The 21,552-nt window shown below is 48.1% G+C and overlaps 1 protein-coding gene across 1 annotated transcript in view; it reads left to right on the top strand.

The window, feature by feature from the left end:
• Positions 1-21,552, top strand: part of NALCN (sodium leak channel, non-selective) — a 1,129,711-nt gene that overhangs the window by 1,017,258 nt on the left and 90,901 nt on the right. The gene's annotated exons all lie outside the window — the stretch shown is intronic.

A 21,552-nucleotide genomic window follows, 5' to 3' on the forward strand; every position in this document is an offset into this window, starting at 1 on the left:
TTTGCCCAAGTGTTGCGGATCAACTCTGGGAGTGATCCTTCGGCAGGAGATCACAGACATTTTAAATTTTGACTGCTTCTGGAGGGTGCTCTGTAAGCTTAAACTACAGTAAGCCCTCTAGACAGCCTGCAGATTGGCTCGGGTTTCCAGGATCGGGAGCCATCTCTCCCCTGGTTCATCCACAATGGGGTAGAGTGCATGCTGCTGTGGTTCCATAGAGGTATGCCGGGATCGGAACCAGACCAGGTGTCTTCCCTAATTTCCCTGAGGGGTCCTGGTTGTCGTGATCTATGGTGACAGGGAAGGTGAGGCAGTCAGAAGACCTAAAAATTCCAGTCTAATCAGCTCCTGAGGTACTGATCTCCTTGCTTGTACTGTGTATTGCAGGCTGCCATAGACTTTCATTGCATCACATATCTTTGTGGTATCTGTGAGTCACAGTTTTGGTAAGTTTGGGGGGGTTCTGAAATTGTGGTTTTGGATGGTTTACTGCATGCCCTGGTTCCCCCCATCTGTAAATTTGCCATTTATCACGGTTCCCTGAGTTTTTCCCGGGCAGTTTTAGGGCAAAATTGGCACCCCCGATGGCCATTTTGGATTTTCTTTAAAGTTTTCAAAAGTATATTTTTTTTATTTAGAAGCTTTGTTTTTGCTCCAAACTTCACAGATTGGCACCTCAGGATAGGATGGTATGGATTCATGCCGTAAATGTGGTGGATGGCTGGTGGATTCGCAGCTGTGTATTATGAGCGCCGCGTCCCACAAGGGGCGTGAACCATGCGTGGATTCCGCACTACCCTCCAGAGAGGCCCTGCTTTCCTCTGATTCTGCCAGAGACGCGATTCCAGTGTCGGGGATGCCAAAATTGGGCGAGGAGGGCGCTTTTGCAAAACGCAAGCGCAGTTCCAGGAGAAAGTCTCATAAGTCTTCTAAACATTCCAAATCTGAGTCCGCAGATCGGCTCTTGCCGCCGGTGACTATTTTCCGCTGGAATTTGTGGATATGATGTATCTGGTTTTCATGAGAAAAGGGGCTATACCTTTCTCTCCCTCTCAGACTCCGGTGCGGCAGTCTGTTCAGTCTTTGAATTCCAGCATGTCCATTTGCTCCCTTGCTGGTCCACCTGAAAGCAAGTGGCAGCTCCCCGCCATTGCCTAGCTACCTGCATCCATTTCTGTGCCATTGCTGTCGCATGGCTCTTCAGTGGGGTCAGCTGATATAGCTAACTTAGCAGATCTATAGGATTCCCAGAATACTGATTTTCGCAGTCTAGGAGAGGATCAGGCAGTGCGCCGGCTCGTTAAGTCCAACCGCCTCCCTGATCTTATCTCTGAGTCCCTGCGAACATTGAAACTTGATTGAGACTCAGTGGTTCAGGCAAAGTGTTCCATCATGAGTTCTAAGCCCCCAATTTCCGCAGCATTTCTGGACCATGCGGACCTGGCATAAATGCTCTTGGAGGTTTGGGAGGCCCTGGAGGGTCCCCTGAAGTGCACTAGGGCTATGGCTAAGTTGTATCCCATGGCATTGGAATTTTCCAAGCACTTAGTCCCACCGAAGGTGGATTCGGCGATGGCTCAGGTCACTAAACATACCTCTTTGCTTTCGGATGAAGGGGTTGTCCTGAAGGATGTCCTGGACAGAAGAGTGGATTTTGTCATGAAGTGTCTTTTTGATTCCGCTGCGGCGGGAGTGCGAGCTGCAGCAGCTATTTCCTTTGTGGCCGAGGCATGTCATACCAGGCTGTCCTTCGGGACCTCGACTTCCTGGTTTCTGGAGTGAATTATTTGGCAGATGCACTCTATGATGTCTTGAAAGTTTTTGCTAAGCTGGGAGCTTGTTCAGTTTCTGCAAGGAGAATGTTATTGATTCACCAGTGGTCGGGTGATGCTTCATCTAAGGCTACGCTGAGCAAGTTACCTTTTCATGGTTCGCTCTTGTTTGGCCAGGGTTTGGATGACCTTAGGACCAGTGTGCAGGAAAGTAAGTCTAAAGTGCTTCCTGTCTCTAGACCTCTCCCGACCAGGGGGATGGTACGGCTGAATTTTCATCCCTTCCGGCAAAACTCACAGTACGCCGGACCTCCTGCGGCAGGACAGCATTTCAGAGCATCCTCCAGACCTCGCTTTGGAGGTGCAGCGCGCCAACAGTCTTCCAACTCCTGACCTTCTGTCCCTCCCAAAAGAAAATTATGATGCCAGGTCTCTGACGAAGCCCTCCCAGATTGGGGGGCAGCTTTTGGCCTTCCTTCTGGAATGGCTAAAGATAACCTCGGACCAGTGTGTCCTAGAGGTACTGAGGGAGGGCCTTCGACTATAGTTCTTCCAGCCGCAGCGGACTTCTTCCTGTCCTCTCCAGAGGGAAACCGGACAGGGCCAGCAAGGTGCGCGCAACAGTGCACCGGTTACTGGATCTGGCAGCCATTGAGCGGTTCCAAGGGAAGATTTAGGCTCCAGGATTTACTTCATTGTGCCAAAGAAAGACTCCGAAGATTGCAGACCGATTCTGGACCTGAAAGCAGTAAATGCATTCCTGCGAGTTCTGCGTTTCCGGATGGAAACGGTGCATTCTGTAATGGCAGCAGTGGTGCCTGGGGAGTTTTTGACCAGTTTTTACCAGATCTACTCAAAATTTTTAATTGTCCTTTCCTATGTTGAAAGGTGTTACCTACATTGGCAAATTAGGGAAGTTTTTACTTTTCAAAATTACTGAGCTGTGGAATAATTTTCCTATTCAACTGCGCAATCTGGGTTCTTTCCAACCATTTTGAAAACATCTGAAAACTTGGTTATTTTCAAAGCTGTAAATTCCGCTCCTCTTCATACTATTCCAAATCCATATTGTATCTGTTCACCTTTTTAATTTCTTGTAAACCGTGCCGAACTCTACTGTTATAGAGAAGATGCGGTGTATAAACCTAGTTTAGTTTATTTTCCTTGGATCTCAAGTTTCAAGTTTACCTCCACATCCCGATATTTCTGGATCATCAGAGCTTCCTGTGGTTTCATGTTAACGGGAGGTATTTCCAGTTCACGGTGCTACCTTTCAGTTTGGCATCAGCGCCCAGATCATTCACCAAAGTCATGGTGGTGGTGGCTGCTCATCTGCAATCACTGGGTGTGCTCGTACATCCGTACCTAGACGAATGGCTGATAAAGAGCTCTCTCGAAGGTGCAGGGCCGCTTGGCAGTTCGCCAAGTGGTGTCTTTGCTGGAAAGTCTCGGATGGGTGATAAATTTGAAGAAGAGTCGCCTTGAGCCGACGCAGGACTTGGAGTACCTGGGAGTCTGGTTCCAAAGATTAGGTTTCTTACCTCTGCTAATCTTCCTTCTTGTATATATCCTCTGGAACCTGAACTATCGGGTAATGCATCCATTCCAAACTTAAAAATAACACCAACCCCCTCTTCAAGGTCACCTGTGCGGCCACTCCCCTTGAAGTTCAGTAGGTAACAAAGCCAGGAGTATCTAATACAAACAGGAAACACAAGAAAAAGAGAGGGGGGTGCGGAGACTCCCTGATACAAATCAATGCTGCTTATGATAACCAAATACATAATCAACAACTGCCACTAAAAGGCTAAGGTAGGATAATAAGAAATTGAAACATGTCACACCTGCAAAACTGAGGAACATATCACTAAAGAAGAACCATCCTAAAGAGCAGAAGGGGCACAAGCCCAGGACCTCTAAACCCCATAAGCTTAAATAAAAGAACACTTGGGGAAATGTTAGAGAGGCTGGCCAAAGAGAGAAAGCCAACTTACCAGTTACTGGCAGGCAACCTGCAAATTGGACAAAACAGAAGGGCGGGAGTTCAGGCTCCAGAGGAGATATACAAGAAGGAAGATTAGCAGAGGTAAGAAACCTAATCTTTCAATCTTGTACAATTTCTCTGGAGCCTGAACTATCAGGACGTATCAAAGCAGTCCCAAATCTCAGAGGGGGGCACGATGAGCCCGCCACCAGAACTGAAGGGCCAAAGGTCACAACAGGCCACAACACCCATAGCTGCCACATCAAGCCGGTAAATCCTGGAAAAACAATATGAAGGGAAACCCATGTGGCCGCCCGACAAATCTCAGGTGAGACCACATGAGTTAGCCCACGAGGAAGCCCTTCCTCTGGGAGAGTGAGCCCTCAAGCCAAGGGGAGGCTGCTTCCCTGCCGCCACATGGGCCATGGAAATGCCAGCATGGAACCAACATGAGAAGGTAGCCTCAGAAGCAGGCCAACTCCAGGTTGCAGGGCCCGCCAGGACAAACAGATGGTCCAACAGACGGAAGTCGTTAGTAGCCTCAAGGCATCTCAAAAGGAGATGCCGCACCTCCAGAGACCACAAAACACGGGTCTTAGACTTGGAACCCAACAGAACAAAAGTGGGTAGCCGAACTATCTGGGTGACGTGGACTGCTGACCCCACATGCAGAAGAAAAGAAGACACGGTCCTCAAAACAACCGCAGACTCCGTAATACGGAGAAAAGGAACCCTGCATTACATAGCCTGAAGCTCCGACAGACCCTGAGCAGAAACGACCATAACGAGGAAATCAGTCTTGACGGCAACATCTCTCAGAGAAACCCCAGCCAGGGGTTCATAGATCAGATGAGCCAGTGAGTGGAGAACCAGACTCAGATCCCTTGAAGAACCCAGCAGTCGCAAGGGAGGCCGCAGCCTCCCCTCACCCGTAAGAAGCCTACAACATCTTGGGGAGACACCAGAGAACCTTCAAAAATAGAAGACAGAGAGTGAGGTAATAGGATAACTCCACAATACGAAGAAACCTTCACTCATAGGGTTGAATCTTGAATCTGTATAATTCTTGATCAGTCTGTTAGGAAATTCTTCAAAAGATACAAAAACAGACCAACAAGTTGCTTGCCCCAATACTTGTGTGCCCGACGGGACCCATTTCGCCTAAACACACACAATAGCTCCTGCCCCGGAATCATGAAGACGCCAAAATAAGTGCTCTCTGTTGGAACCCTTGAGAAAGCCTGTTTAGGCGAAACGGGTCCTGTCGGGCACACAAGTATTGGGGCAAGCAACTTGACTACAATAAAGGACAAGTAATTAATTTGCACCAGTGTTGGTCTGTTTTTGTATCTTTTGAAGAATTTCCTATCAGACTAATCAAGAATTATACAGATTCAAGATTCAACCCTATGAGTGAAGGTTTCTTCATATTGTGGAGACACCAGAGAACCCCCGAGAGAAGAGGGACCCGAACACGACAGTCTCGCAATGGGGACTTGGAAGAAGAGACCGCCAGACCCTTCCTGAGGCGCCACCAATGGGGCCAAAGGATCCATGTGAACTGCTGCACACCAGGCCGAAAAGCACTTCTAGGCCTTCACAGAGGCAGACCCCATCGAATTCCTGTTGTAATGAACAAACGTGGCAATGACAGCAGAAGGGAAGCCCCTAGCCCTCAAGGCCACTCGTACAGCCCCAGGTCGCAAGACCAAGCCGTCCGGAACTGGAAGGGCTATTGGGCTCTGCGTGAGCAATCTCCGATGGCAAGGAAGACACAGACCCCTCAACTGCACCAGGTCTGCGTACCAAGGACAGCCGGGCCAGTTCAGGGCCACTAGGAACACTAGACCCGTGTGAGATGCCACCCAGCCCAGAATGCGCCCTATGATAGGCCACGGGGAAAACCCATACAGAAGTTCCCCATCAGACCATGGTTGAACCAGAGCGCCGAGCCCTACTCTGCAGACCTTCCGTGGGAGGCTGAAGAACCTGTTCACCTTCCAGTTCCCCAAGGATGCTATCAGATCGAAGGTGGGGTGACCACTCCAAAGAAACTTGGCTTCAAATGCTAGCCCGGACAGGGACCATTCTCCCAGGTCCAGAATCTGACAACTGAGGAAATCTACCAGCACATCATCCACCCCTATCACAGGAGTGGAGGACATGGCCATCAGATGCTTCTCCGCCTAGGCAACGAGCATCTGAGCCTCTAGGCTCAGCAGGGGACTCCTCATGCCCCTCTGACAAGAAGACGTAGGCAACCACCGGCGCAATGTCTGAGAATACACAGAGAATCCCTTGAAATCACAGCAGGCCAGACACCATACACATCTCCAGCCAATTGAACAACCAGCTGCTCTCCAACGCAGTCCATTAACAGTGGACCGGCACAGACCAGCAAACTGCTCCCCAACCGGAGATACTTGCGTCCATTGCCAGGAGTACCCAGTCCAAAATGCACAGAGGGAGCCCTCTGTACAGAGAAACCAGGATCAACCACAACACTATATAGCTGCGAGTCGTTGCCAATAATGGCAACTTCACACCCGCACATCCCGCTGAGGATTCCATTAGGACAGAAGGGACAACTGAAGAGAACAGATGTGAGCCCTTGCCCACGGATCATAACTATGGTCGCCACTAACAGACCCAGGCTGTTGGGACTGGAGCTACTAACATGTCCCGACTGCACTCCGAAGCTTGATCGTCCCGGGGTCCATCAGAAACACTTGGTTCCTGCCCACCTGGAACCAGACCCCCCATGTATTCCAAGTCCTGTGGCAGCTCAAAGTGACACATGAGATGGATCACCCAGCTGAGACTGTCCAGTAGTCACCACTTGGTGAACCGCCAAGGGCCTTCCACCAAAGAGGGAGCTCTGATCAGCCAGCCGTCGAGGTATTGATGGACTTGCACCCCCAGTGAGAGCAGATGGACTGTGGTGAATAATCTAGGCGCCAACACTATTTGGGCGCCGCAACCTGGAAGTGCTTCCTGAGAATATGCAACCTTAGGATCCTCTGATGATCCGGAAAAACAAAACAAAAAATCGAGTTGTGGAGGTACCTTTTTGAGAAGTCCAAGGAAGCCAAAAACTCCCCGGGCACCACTGCTGCCACCACTGAATGCACTGGTTACAGCCGGAAATGTGGAACTCATAAGACAGCGTTCACTGCCTTCAGGTCCATAACTGGTCAGCAATCTTCAGAGTTCTTTCATTGGCATGATGAAGTAAATGGCAAATCTCCCGGTGTCCCAGTTTCTCTTTTGGACAGGCTCTATAGCTGCCTGATCCAGCAACCTGTGTGCCGTGGCTCGCATCTGGCTGGCCCTGTCCGGAATTCCCACAGGAGGGGACAAGAAGAATTCTCGCAGAGGCCGGAAAACCTGTAATCAAAGACCTTTCCTCAGCACAACGAGGACTCACTGGGCCGAGATTACCATTTACCATTCAGGCCGAAAGCTGCCCTCCCCTCCCCCCCCTGCCAGAGATCTGGCGGCATATTTTTCTCAAGAAAGGGATAGAAGGCTGGGAGTAGAAAAACTATAGGTGCACTGCACCTCCAAAGCCAGGACTGGAGGGAGCTCTGAAAAGCTGTCCCGCCGCCTGGGGTCTGGTGAACTCCGGCAGGGACGAAAATCCAGCCATCCCACACCCCTGGTCATTTGGAGCAAAAATGAAACTTCTAAGACCAAAAAATATACTTTTAAAACTTTATAAGAAAATCCAAGATGGCCACCACGGGTGCTGATTGTGACAGAAAAACGGCCGTTAAAAACACAGGAAAACGCTAAAAACTGCAATTTTAAGATTTTACAGGTAGGGGACCAGGGCTTGCAGGGAAACCCCCAAAACCCCAATTTGAGGACCCCCCAAAATTGGCAAAGTCTGTGACCCACAGACATGTGCTGCAATGCATTTCAATGGCAGCCAGCAATACACAGTATAGGCATAGGGAGATCATTACCTCAGGAGCTGATTAAACTGGATATTTCAGATCTTCTGGCCGCCTCAACTTCCCTGTCACCTCATATCACGACCACCAGGACCCCTCAGGGAAGACACGCGACGCTGTTCTGATCCCAGCATACCTCCTCGGAACCGCAGCAGCCTGCACTCTACCGCTTTGTGGACGAACCAGGGGAGAGTTGTCTCCTGAACCTTGAGACCCAATTCAATCTGCAGGTTGTCCAGAGGGCTTACTAGTTTCAGGCTTACAGAGCACCCTCCAGAAGCAGACAAACTTTAAAATGTCTGCGATCTCCCTCCGAACGATCACTTGCATAGAGTTGATCCACAGCACGAGGGCAAACCTGCGGTACCGAAGAAAATAAAAGACTAGGAATTGAGAAATAAAATCATGAGCAGAAGAAAACTAGGTCTCAGCAAGGCTGCAGAATCAAACTGAACTTCAAGGGGAGTGGCCGCATAGGTGACCTCGCAGAGAGGGTTGGTGTTATTTCTAAGTTCTGCAGCCAAGACTGGAATATATGCAATACCTGATAGTTCAGGCTCCAGAGGGATTGTACAAGACTAGGGATTTCTTCCAGAATCCAGAGAACTCAAACTCAGGAGTGTGATTCGGGACATGTTAGCGGTCCCAGCACTGACGGCCTGGCAGTATCTGAGGGTGGTTGGTCTCATGGTGGCAACTGTAGATGTAATTCCATGGGCGAGAGCTCACTATGTCCTCTTAAGTTATCCCTTTTGACGCAGTGGAATCCCCAGAGAGATGCGCTGGGGGTGAAGCTGCCTTGGTTGGCTGTGGCGCGCAGCAGTATGCTGTGGCAGTTGAATCCGTTCACTCTGAGCAAAGTCTTCCTCTGCAGGTCTTGGACTGGGTGACCCTGACTACAGACACAAGTCTCTCTATCTGTACTGGTCTAGGGTCGCTGGACAGCAAGGGAGAGCAGATTGTCAATCAATCGACGAGCTGCGAGCAATCCGGTTAGCTCTGCTGAGATTTCAAGGGAGTCTCCACCGGAAGGCCGTCCGTGTGGTCTCGGACAATGCAATGGCTGTTGCCTATGTCACCCATCATGGGGGCACGAGGAGCTTGGAGGCTCTTTGCTTGTGTGGAGTGTCCTCTGTTGGCTTTGTCCGCGGCTCATCTGGCTGGCATAAACAATGTTCAGGCAGACTTTCTCAGTTGTCAGGCTCTGAACCAGGGAGCAATCCGGTTAGCTCTGCTGAGATTTCAAGGGAGTCTCCACCGGAAGGCCGTCCATGTGGTCTCGGACAATGCGATGGCTGTTGCCTATGTCACCCATCATGGGGGCCCTGATGAGCTTGGAGGCTCTTTGCTTGTGTGGAGTGTCATCTGTTGGCTTTGTCCGCGGCTCATCTGGCTGGCATAAACAATGTTCAGGCAGACTTTCTCAGTTGTCAGGCTCTGAACCAGGGAGAATGTTCCCTGTCTGGGCTAGAGTTCGAGGCCATAGTGCGCCGCTGGGGTAATCCCACCTTCAATCTGATGGCATCTTCAAAAAACAGGAAGGTGGAAAGGTTCTTCAGCTGCCAAGGGAAGTCGGCAGCAAAGGACTTGATACCCTGGTTAATCCTTGGCCCAAAGGGGGACTTCTGTATATCTTTCCCCCGTGGCCCATGATAGGGTGCGTGCTGCGCTGGGTGTCCTCTCACAGGGGTCCGGTGATCCTTCTGGCTCTAGACTGGCCCAGAAGACCTTGTGAGGTTGAGCTCGGAGAGGGGTCTGCATCTTTCTTGCAATCGGTGGTTGCTCACGCAGGGCCCGATTGCACTTCAAGATCCGGGCCGCTTTGGTCTTTCGGCCTGGCACTTGAGTGAGCAGCCTTGAGGGCCAGGGGTTATTTGTCTGCAGTTGTTGCCATGCTCCTTCAGAGCAAGTGGAAATCGTTGTTACGCATAGTGTGGAACCATTTGAGGGCAGCATGGTCCGTGACTAGAGTGAACTCACGCTCCGTCAAATAATGCTCCAGAGTTTCCATGGCCCACTTTGCTGCAAGGCACTCAAGCTCCACTGTGGCATAATTTTTCTCATTAGGATGGAGCTTTCAGCTGAGGTATAATAGCAGATGCTCAATCCCTTGGGTCTCTTGGCTGAGGACAGCTCCCAACCCACTACCTGAGGCATCTGTTTGAAGGATTAGAGGTTTCTTAAAGTCTATGGCAGCTAACACTGCCTGAGCACACAAACTTTCTTTAAGGTCCTCCAGAGCCTTCTTACTTGAAGCTTCCCACTGCAGCGTGTCTGGCCTTTCCTTCTTAAGCATGTCAGTAATATGCTCTGCTCTGGAGGCGAAGTATGGTATGAACCGCTTCTAATAGCCAATAAGGCCCAAAAATGCCCTAAGTTGTTTCTTTGAAGCTGGCTGTGGGTAGGATCTGATACATTGGACCTTGTCCACCAGGGATCTTATCTGCCATCGTCCTACCATATAGTCCAGATTCTTCATTTCCTTTTGCTCCATGAAACATTTTTTTGGATTAATGGTAAACCCTGCCTTCCTTAGGGAATGAAGTACTGCTGACACCTGTTCTATGTGCTGCCTCCATGAGGGGGAGTAGATCACAATATCATCTAAATACGCCTCCGTGTACTCATGGTGTTCCCATAGGGCCTCGTTGATTCCGCATTGGCCTGTAGCCGCAGCGCCATGAAGGCCAAATGGCATTCTCCTGAACTGGTACAGGCCCTTGAGAGTGCTGAAGGCGGTCTTGGGTTTGGTACTATATGTGAGGGGGATTTGCCAATACCCTTTTGTAAGGTCTAGGGTAGTGAGGAATTGGGCCTGACCAAGGCATTGGAAAAGCATCAAATTGGGATACTTCATTGAGCATTGGAAAAGCATTGGGCATTGGAAAAGCATCGAATTGGGATACTTCATTGAGTTGACAGAAATCAATACAAAACTGGGGTGTTCCCTCGGCCTTGGGCATTATCACTATAGGGCTGCACTATGGGCTTATAGAGGGTTCAATTACCCCTAAGGTCAACATTTCCTCCACTAGCTATTGAACTAGTCTCTTTTTCTCCTCAGAAAGCCAATAAGGCTTAACCCGTACCACCTTTCCCGGGGTAGTCACTATGTCATGGCACACTACCTGGGTATGCCCTGGTACCACTGAGAAGACATCACTGAAGCTATGCACTAGAGCCTTCAGCTGATGTATTTGGCTACGGTCCAGTTCTGCCCCTAGGTTGACCTCCTCTTTCTGGCTTAAATCTGATACTTGAGGCCCAAAATCATCCTCCTGGCATCTTGAGCCATTAAGGCCAGTACTTCACGGTCTCTCCAGGGCTTCAAAAGGTTAATGTGATAGGTTTGTACCCTACCCTTATCATCTTTAACCCTATAATCAACCTCATTTATTCTTTCCATGATTGTGGCAGGACCCTTCCACTGTGCCAGGAACTTGTGGGGATCTGAGGGCACCAGGACCAACACACACTCCCCTACTTGCAGCTGTCTATCCTTGGTCCTACGGTCATAATATACTTTCTGTCTTTGTTGACTTCATTCCAAATTCTCCCGACCCAATTTGGTGACCTGAGCTAATCTACTCCTTAACCGGGTCAGATAGGAAATTATGTCATTCTTTGTTTCCTCAGGAACATCCCATTTCTCCCTTATCATATCAAGGACCCCCGTTGGAGGCCTACCAAAGAGCATCTCAAATGGGCTGACTCCTAGTGAGTCCTGAATCCTTTCCCTGGCTGCAAAAAGTACAAGGGGGGATGAACAGGTCCCAATCCTTCATTTCTTCCTGGAGCACTTTTTTTAGCATCTGCTTCAGGGTTTGGTTAAAACGCTCCACCACTCCATTTGCCTGGGGATGATAGGCCGAAGTTTTAATGTACCTTATTTCAAACCCCTGCTAAAACCGTTCCATGTCCTTAGATAGGAAATTACTCCCCTGGCCGGTTAGTACCTCCCGGGGAAACCCCATTGTACAAAACAACCCCATCAGCTCTTTCATTATAGCTGCTGATGAGGTCTTCCGCAAGGGAAAAGCCCAAGGAAAATGCGTAGCCACATCTACCACAACCAATATGAAATTGAAGCCCCTAGATGTTCTCTCTAGGGGACCCACTATGTCAATAGCTAGCCACGCCAATGGCTCCTCTATCCTGGGCAGAGGAATAAGAGGAGCCTTGGGGGGTTTACTTAGGGATAGCTTTTGACATTCAGGGTAGGACTTGCAAAAATTTGCAATGTCCTGTTGGACCAGAAGACCCTCCGCATTACTTGCCTCTGCGTAGCCTCAGTTCCCTTGTGCCCGGCCAGCAGATGATCATGAGCGGCCTGCAGGATCATTTTATGGAACCCCTGGGGTACCATTAGCTGTTCCTTCCTTTCACTAGAGCCATCTCCTGGACTTTCCCTATACAATAGCCCCCTCTTTACTCTCAGGGTAACCTCACCACTTTGGGGTGCTGAAGGCTGATTCCAAGCCTCCTGCAATGAGCTGTCTGACCTCTGCTCCAATGGAAAGGTCAGGAAAGTCTCCCTTACTTTCTGGGGTAGCCACAAAATCTCCCTGTCATGGGCTACCTGTTTCTGGGTCTGACTTCTCTGCTGCTGCTGTCTCCTTTTCTGAGCCCTGGAGCTGCAAGCCCGCTTCAGGGTATACTTCTGGAAGGCTTCCTTGTTAAAGGGAAAGACCTTCCCTAATTCCTGCTCCGGTTCGTCTGCCAGCAGCCCCTGGGAATGGGTATTAACCAGGCCCTGTTTCTCCACAAGGTATTCACCTAAACCTGACCAGTCCGGTCCCAGTATTAAGTTAAAGGGAGCTTCGGATACTATAGCAATAGGCACTTGGTACACCCTGTCCTTATGTAATAGGGTTGTGGGCCTAAGAGGATACCGGGCCCTATCCCCATGGATGCACCTGATAGACACTATTCCCGCATCTGTTCTCCCCTTCTCCCTGGGGAAGACCTTTCTCCAAAACCTGGTGGCCATCCTGGACTGATCCGCCCCAGTATCTATTAAGGCCATGGTTGCCCGTCCTCCCACTGAAACTCAAGCCATATAACCCTCTTTGGAACCATTACTAGGGTCTTGTGAGGCAATAAAATCCCTTTTCTCTCTGCAGTAACGTGTGTGACCCCACTTTCCACACCTAAAGCATTGGGGACCCCCGTCCTGCATAGGCCTCCTAGGAGCACTGGTTATAAGTTTCTTTTGAGGGATGCTCCGGGTGTCTTGTGTCTTAGGCCCAGGAACCTGCTCCCTCCATGTTTCTCCTCAAAAGAAGTCTGCATCAATATAAGCCTCTGTTGCTTCTACCACTTGTGGCAGGGTTTGACAACCTTTTCTTCGGATCCATCTCCGCAAATCTTTAGGGACTGCTTCAAGCTGTTGCTCCTTTACAACTTCAGCAAAGAGAGCTTTAGGATCAGTGAGATGAGGTTATAACCATCTCTCTGCCAGTCTGGAGAGTCTCTCTTTGGGTAATAACTGAGTAGCCCTAAATTTCTGTCGGTAATGCTCAGTGTTATACCCTAGGTCAGCGATGACGAACCTATGGCACTTGTGCCAGCTGTGGCACGCGAAGGCCTTGCAGCTGGCACGCGGGAAGGTCCGCAATAGAGAGCTGCACGGGTCACGGGGATCCCGTGGGGACGCACCCTAGGGACACGGGGATCCCGTTGGGACGCCTCCGAGGGTCACGGGGTTCCTGCGGGGCTAGATGTACTAAGTCGCGCGGCTTGTCTCCCTACCTGCTCTGCTTGCAGCACAGAGCCGAACAGAAGTCTTCCCGACGTCAGCGCTGACGTCGGAGGGGAGGGAGGGCTTAAACAAAGCCCTCCCTCCCTCCGACGTCAGCGCTGACGTCGGGAAGATTTCCATTCGGCTCTGTGCTGCAGGCAGGGTAGGTAAGGAGGATTAGCCTCGCGGCTCGAGTGGCTATCAAGGGAGGGGGCGGTCCGCCCCGCCCCGGGTGCAGCACAGCCGGCCAGGTCCCCTTACTTTTGTGGCGTTTCCCCGACCGACCGACCGACAACAGCCCTGGTCCGACAAACCTCCCTGCCCTTAAACGCGAATCTAAATTACCTTCTTACAGCAGCTGTAAGAAGGAAATTTAGATTCGCAGTTAAGGGCAGGGAGGTTTGTCAGACCGGGGCTGTTGTCGGTCTGTCGGTCGTGGAAGCGCCACAAAAGTAAGGGGACCTGGCCGGCTGTGCTGCACCCGGGGTGGGAGAGAAGGAGGGGGGAGAAGGACGCTGAAAGCACTGGGGAAGACAAAGGGGTGGAGAAGGACGCTGAAAGGCCATGAGGAAGACGGGGTGGGGGGGAAGGACACTGAAAGCATTTGTGGAAGACAGAAGGGGGAGAAGGACGCTGACAGGACATGGGGAAGACGGGGGGAGAAGGACGCTGAAAGCACATGGGGAAGACAAAGGGGTGGAGAAGGACGCTGAAAGGACATGGGGAAGATGGGGGGGTGGAGAAGGACGCTGAAAGGCCATGGGGAAGACGGGGGGGTGGAAAAGGACACTGAAAGGCCATGGGGAAGACAGAGGGGGGAGAAGGACGCTGACAGGACATGGGGAAGATGGGGGGGAGAAGGACGCTGAAAGGAAATGGGGAAGAGAGAGTGGGGAGAAGACGCTGGCAGGGAAGAAGACAGAGATGCCAGACTATGGGGGGAGCGGAGGGAAGAAGATGAGTGCCAGACCAATTTGGAAGGGGGGAGAAAGGGAGAGGCACAGTAACAGAGCAAATGGAAGACGCAGAAGGAAGAGAGACAATGGATGGAAGGAACTGAATGAGAACATGAGGAAAGCAGAAACCAGGCAACAAAGGTAGGAAAAGAATTCTATTTCTTTTTTTCTTTTTTTTTGCTTCAGGATAAAGTAGTATATTAGTTGTGTTGATAAAAATTTATAAACAAAAGAGGCTCTGGTAGAAACTCGTTTACAAAGTGTGTATTCTTCCCAATTAATATTTCCAAATTAATAAAGTCTTTTTGCTTATTTGTAAATGGGTTTCTACCAGAGCCTTTAATTCAGTAGCATAATTAAATGAAATAACTATTTCTGAAGTTTATAGGGACGGGCGGGGACGGAGGGGATTCCTCACGGGGACGGGCGGGGACGGAGGACATTCCTTGCGGGGACGGGTGGGGACGGAGGGTATTCCTCACGGGGATGGGTGAGACTTTGGCGGGGACGGGTGGGATTTCTGTCCCCGCGCAACTCTCTAGTCCGCAATTAAGATATTCGGCGCGGCGGGAGGCGAGTGTGCCGGAGTCTGCTTTGCAGCTCACCTGGCAACAGGGCCGGACTGGCCATTGGGAGGACCGGGCATTGTCCCGGTGGGCCGCGGCCCATCCTCCTGTGCTGGCTGCAGTCCTGTGAGTGGATGTTTAGCCTGCCTGTCTTCCCCTTAGTATCCTATGAGCCAGGCAGTGTGTGAGGGGGAAGTGGGGGGAGGAAGAGAAGCTTCACACTGAGTCTGTCACAGGAACTCAGTGAGGCTGTAGTGTGACTCCACATGTGACATCTGTAATCAGGAACAGTTCCTAGTGCTCCCATGCTAGAGAGGTGAGGATATGGGGGGATGTTAATGTGTCTAATAATGTGCTCCTCTGTAAAAACCTCTGTATCTTCCATGGGGGACATGCTAAATTCGAGGAAATAAAAAAGTTGCTTATGATGATTGCATAGAGAAGTTCAGTAAGCTGAGAGGAGGGCTGGGCTCTCTGTGAACAACCAACACACTAATCCTCTGCGCTGTACCTTATGGAAAACTCAATATAGCAAAAAACAGTAAAGTGTATATGTGGCCCTTCACAGTGCTTTTGTAAACATCATAATAAAATAACAAAGGCTCCAATAATGAAAAATAAAAGTCCTTTTCCCCATACACTCAGGTTGCACAAGTCCGGTTTTCACCCGGACAGTATATTTTTTGACCAAAACGGATGTCTACAATTAGTAAAATTCCCCAATCACATATTTTTTTATGGGGACGGATTTGTATACAGCACTTCATTAGATTTTTTTTATTATACAAATTTTATCTTTTTGTAGACTTGAAGACTTGAACAAAGAAAATGAGTACAGCAAAAAAAGCAAAAACAGATAGTGGAAGACCATTCCAAGAGGCCTGGACAGAGACATATGGAGTGATTGAACGCAGTGGGAAAGCATTGTGTATTATGTGTAATGAAAGTGTTGTGTCTCACACATCAAGTGTCAAACGTCACTTTGAGACCAACCATAACAGTGTTGCTGAATTTGGTTTAGCTCAAAGAAAAGAGTTCCTTGTAGGAAAATTAAAGAAATATCACTCCCATCTCTTAGTTTTAGCAACTATCTTTCAAAAACTAATCATCTTACAGTTGCCAGCTTTCAAATTTCACTGTGCATGGCAAAACATGGTAAGCCCCTCTCTGATGGAGATTTTATCAAAAAGGCAATTTTGGCTGGGAGTAATTCACTCTTCCATGATTTCCAAAACAAGGATAAAATTGTGCAGCGCATCTCTGAGATGCCGCTAAGCAGAAATACTGCAAAAGATAGGGTTCTGCGAATGGCTGCTGATGTTAGTCAACAGCTTACTTGCAACTTACAAAAAGCACCCTTCTACTCCATGTGCTTGGATGAAAGTACAGATATTACTAACCATGCAAGACTAGCGCTCATTTTGCGTTATGCTACTGGTGACATCATGAGAGAAGAGCTGGTAAAACTGCTGTCTTTGCCTGGAAGAACACAAGGGATAGATATCCACAATGCTGTGATGGAGGCTTTTTCATCACTAGACATAAGTCCAGAAAAAGTGGTTTCAGTTACTAGCGATGAAGCACCTAGCATGGTGGGGACAACATCAGGATTCATTCATTTCTTTGCTAAGGAAGCAAAACATCCACTGATTCAATTTCACTTCATAATACATCAAGAGGCTCTCTGCGCCAAAGAAAGCAGCAAAAAACTTGACGATGTCCTCAAAGATGTAACAAAAAATGGTGAACTTCATCATGGCGCGTGCTCTTAATTTTCGACAATTTCAAGCCCTTCTTGATGAGGTTCAGGCACAATATAACACTTTACTGATGTACAATAATGTCCGGTGGCTGAGCAGAGGACGAGTGTTAGAGAGATTTGTGGCCTGCTTGGAAGAAGTTAGGCTATTTATGAACGAAAAGGGGGAAGACTATCCTCAACTCACCAACATGGCCTGGCTTACCAACCTCATGTTCTTTACAGATTTTACTAACCACTTTAATGTACTAAACAAAAAATTACAAGGCATGGGAAAAACAGCAGAAAGGATGTTTAGTGACATCAAAGCTTTTGAGAGAAAATTGCATGTTTTTGAAAAAGACCTTGAGAGTGGGCAGCTAAAATATTTTCCCAACCTAAAAATACATTTGGATAATTCTACAACATTTGTGGACAGTCATAAAAAACACCAGGAAATCTACAAAGCATATTCCACCATTGTAGCCGAAGCAAAGGAGAATTTTAGTAAAAGATTTTCTCAGTTCCATAAGATGGAGACAACCCTTTCATTTATAACTTCCCCAGAAAAGTCCACATTTGAAGATCTTGATCTTTCCTGCTTACAGTGGTTGGATATTCAAAATTTGGAAATGGAGCTTCTGGAATTTCAAGAAAGCTCTATCTGGAAAAGTAAATTCAATGACCTGCGTGCGGCTCTTGAATGTATTGAGTGTGAAAGGGTGACAAATGAAATAACTGCTAGCAGTTCTGAAAATGAAATCCTAAAAGCGTGGAATTCTCTGCCAGACAATTTTAAGTCCATGAAAGCACTTGGGATTGCTCTTCTTACTTTGTTTGGGTCATCCTATGCTTGTGAGCAGCTGTTTTCGGCTTTGAATCATATAAAATCTGATGCTAGAAACAGATTAACAGATGACATGAGTGCTGCATGTGTTGCTCTGAAATTAACGCACTATGAGCCAAGGATTGACAAATTATCAGCATGCATGCAACAACAAAAATCACATTAATTTTTTTCAGAGCATGCCCAATGCATATGTTTACATGAAGCAGTGTTTTCAGTTTGCAGTTAAGACACTTTCTAAGTTATTTAAATATTATTTAAAGATGTTATTTAAAAAAGGGACTTTACATGGCCCTGTTGTATTCCAATCTGGAATTTCCAATAAAAACGGTTGGTTTAATTGAAAGCTCTTTTGTTTTCTTTACATCATATTATTAGAAATGTAATGATTTAATTATTTTCTAATTTGATTGTAAATTTTACAAAAAAAACATGTATAGATTCTTTGGGAATACACACAGAGTCTTGACACAGTTAACAGTTTTAAGAAGTTTATCTTTTTTTTTACTCAGGATACATTTGACATGTTATGTGAATAATACATTTAAAATATATTGTGTAACTGAATCAAATTCTTCCTAAATTCATTAAATTGAATGAAATCATTAAAACATTATAAATTGCCAATAAATTGAAATGAAAACCAAAGGATTGTGAATCAAATTGATTCTCTGACAATACAAAGATTCCAACCTTTAAAAATGATGTTACATAGTTCAGGCAACTTTATAAAGAGTTTTTAGATACTAAAATCTTGTTATTAAGGTTTAATTGACGTGCTGGCACTTTGAGGAAATTCTTTGGTTTTGTGCGGCAGTTTGGGCACTCGGGCTCAAAAAGGTTAGCCATCACTGCCCTAGGTAGTCCAGGATGTGTGCTTTAACTATGGGATAGTTATTAGCTTGGTCAGGACTAAGTGTTTGGAATGCAGTTAGTGTTTCTCCTGCCAGGCAAGGCAAAAAACGCACGGCCCACTGTTCGGGTCGTCATGCTGGCATCTTGTGGCCTGCTGACCACCATGCCACATCTCCTGGTTCGCCTTTATCAGTTCCCGCAGATCCTCGCTCTGCCTCTATCGTTCCCCAGCTAACACCGTCAAACATTGTTGCAGATCCATCTTGCTGACCTGTGCAAACAAACAAAAAGCACAACCCAAGTGCATTCTCACAAGAGAGAGTGTTCTGCTACCTCCTTCCTTAGACCTTGGGCAGTACCCTAAATGATATTTGTTTCCTCGCCAGCCCCCTTCTAGGTACTCTTTACCTGAGGAACTGACGAGTCTGAGCCTTGGAAAATAGGCCTCCTTGGCCTCCAGTCGTTCTAGCAGCTCCAACATGTCCGGCACCATACTGGAACAGTCACTGAATGGGTTTCTTCTGGTCTGCTCAGTTATACTTCTGAGTCTGGCTTCCAGGATCCTTCTTCCAGCCTGGTACTTCCAGTGTCTCTCCATAAGCAATGTCCAGTGTGAAACAAACAAGGGAGTTCAAACTCACAAGTTAAATTCAAAAATATAAAGCAGCAAAAAAAACCAACTTCTTTTTTTACTTTGCAATGTCTGAGTGTCACCAGTAGAGTATGCTAGATCCCACTTCTCAAACCATTTTGTCACCAATTGGGCCCGCAAGGAGACTGCGGGGTCCGCTGACAGGTGGCAGCATGACCCTGGTGTGGCTCCCAAAGGGGGAGACCCTACACAGTAATTCAGTTCTCTGGTGTAAAAGTTCTCAGACCATTGCAGTAAGTTTAATACACAAAAGAAAATGAAACAAAAACTATTGTACTGGCTTTCACTCAACAAGTAAACAGTTCATAGTAGCCAGTTTGTAGTCCAACAAACTCAACTCAAGCTCTGCCCCAGGTAAGTAGCCTTAAGTTCATCATCATGTCCTGGGCAGCTTCAAACTTTGCCTTTCTAGGCTGTAGCAACTCTCCAGTCCCTGGGGACTGGGAACAGAATTGCTGGGTTCACTTTTAATAATGGCTTTCAACAAGCACCCACAAAATTCCTAACCCGAGGTCTTTTGTGAACCCTCCCAATTCTGCAAGTCACTAGCTTGCAATGCAGCAAACAAAAGAAAACCACACCAGCTTCCTACAAGCTCAGCCTCAGCTGATGGAGTTCAATTAGTGCTGTGCACAACTCCAGCCCTGCTTTCAGCCCAGCCCCCACTGCTGTGCAACAAAAAAGAACCTTCTCAAAACAGTTCCTTGGTAGTTGACTTCATCTGTCAATTGTCCCCCAAAAACCAATATGCAAAAAGGGTAAATTAAATCACAGGCAGGAAACACATCCATCTGTTCCGGTTCAGCTCCAGGCATTTCAAACGCTATGTCCATGCTTTCTTCTGGGGCTTCCAGCTCTGTAGTCTCCTGGGGTGCAGGGCCTTCCCATTCCATGGGTTCCTGCTTGGTGCTTTGCCCTTGCCTGGCCAGAAGAGCCCTATCTGCCAAGTCTTCCTGAGCTGCCTCCTTCACACCCTTTGAGAGCTGTTTTAAGCTGTTAAAGCCACTCCCTAGCTTACGTGGCTGGGGTACAGGTCTGTATGCTCTCTGGCTCCCTCTCAGTTCACTGGGGATATTACAGTTTGAGAACTGACTGGACTTTCTAAGGGAGCTTGCTCTCCTGACAGGCTCTGGCTCTAGAATGGGTTCTGGGTTAGAGTCAGGCTCATTCTCTTCAGGATAGGCAGCCCTGTCCTCTATAGCCTCTGAGGCTGTACCTTCTGGATTCCTGCCTCTGACAACTGGTTTAGCACCTGACTTAACCCTGACAGGTTCATCCCTAGGGATGGAAATGTCACAGTCAGTGATTTTGAGGATTGTACCTTCCTTTCTTCCAGAAGTGATTTCCTCTTTCCATGTCAACCAGGATGTTCGGCTGCCAGCCCTTTGTTCATTCGGATTCCAAGTCTAAGGACTGTGTTTTACAGTCTCTGGCTGTACAGCATCTCCTTTTGAGATACCTGGAGGCCACTAATGATTTCCGTCTGTCGGATCATCTCTTTGTTCTAGCGGGCCCTGCACGCAGGAGATGGCCTGCTTCTAAGGCTACCATCGCGCGTTGGATAAATGTGGCCATTTCTGCTGCCTATGTTTCAGAGGGGAAGAAGCCTCCCCTTAGGGTGAAGGCTCACTCTACCAGAGAATGGTTTCCTCAGTGGTGGAATCTCTGGTAGTTTCGCCTGAGGAGATTTGTAGGGCAGCCATGTGGGCTTCGCTTCATACCTTTACCAGGTTTTACCGGCTTGATGTGGCAGCTAAGGGTGATGCGGCCTTTGGCACTTCCGTTCTGGCGGCGAGCTCATGGCCCCCCACCCCCACCCCACTCCCAGGACTGCTTTGATATGTCCCATGATTTCAGCCTCCAGAGGGATTGTACAAGAATGAAAGATTAGGTTTCTTACCTCTGTTAATCTTCCTTCTTGTAAATCTCCTCTGGAGGCTGAACTCCTGCCCATCTGTTTTGTCCGATTCACAAATCGCCTCTTCCGTTACTGGTAAGCTGGATTACTGTCTTTGACTCACTAAGAATTCCATACATGTTCCCTTAGGTTGGGTTCAAGGCTTGACGGGTTACCTGGATGGGGCCCCATCTGAATTTCAGGCTGTGTCTACATTAGGTGGATTTATCTGTTTTGCAATTTGTACATGTTCAAATATATATCCATTATAATAATTCCCTTAGCGCGCATTTCTAACCTGGTGGCTCTGTGCATCCGTAGTTCCATGGCCGGCAGACAAATTTTATTGTAAGAGAAGAAGTTGGTAAAGCGTGCAACACATTAGGCACGCATGCGACAAGTTCGGTGCTCGTGCACGCGTGCAGCGCTTACGTTCCATTTGCTGCAAGTGGTGGTTTACTTTACTCAGCAGCAGTTATTCTGTGCCTATTGCCGTTTGCCACTTGATAATATTTTTTAAAAAAGGTAGGTGGGAGAAAGGGCACAATAATTAAATTCCCCCATAACATCACCAATATTCCCTCGATAT

This window comes from Geotrypetes seraphini, chromosome 6 (assembly GCF_902459505.1).
Source record: "Geotrypetes seraphini chromosome 6, aGeoSer1.1, whole genome shotgun sequence".
Taxonomy (NCBI): domain Eukaryota; kingdom Metazoa; phylum Chordata; class Amphibia; order Gymnophiona; family Dermophiidae; genus Geotrypetes; species Geotrypetes seraphini.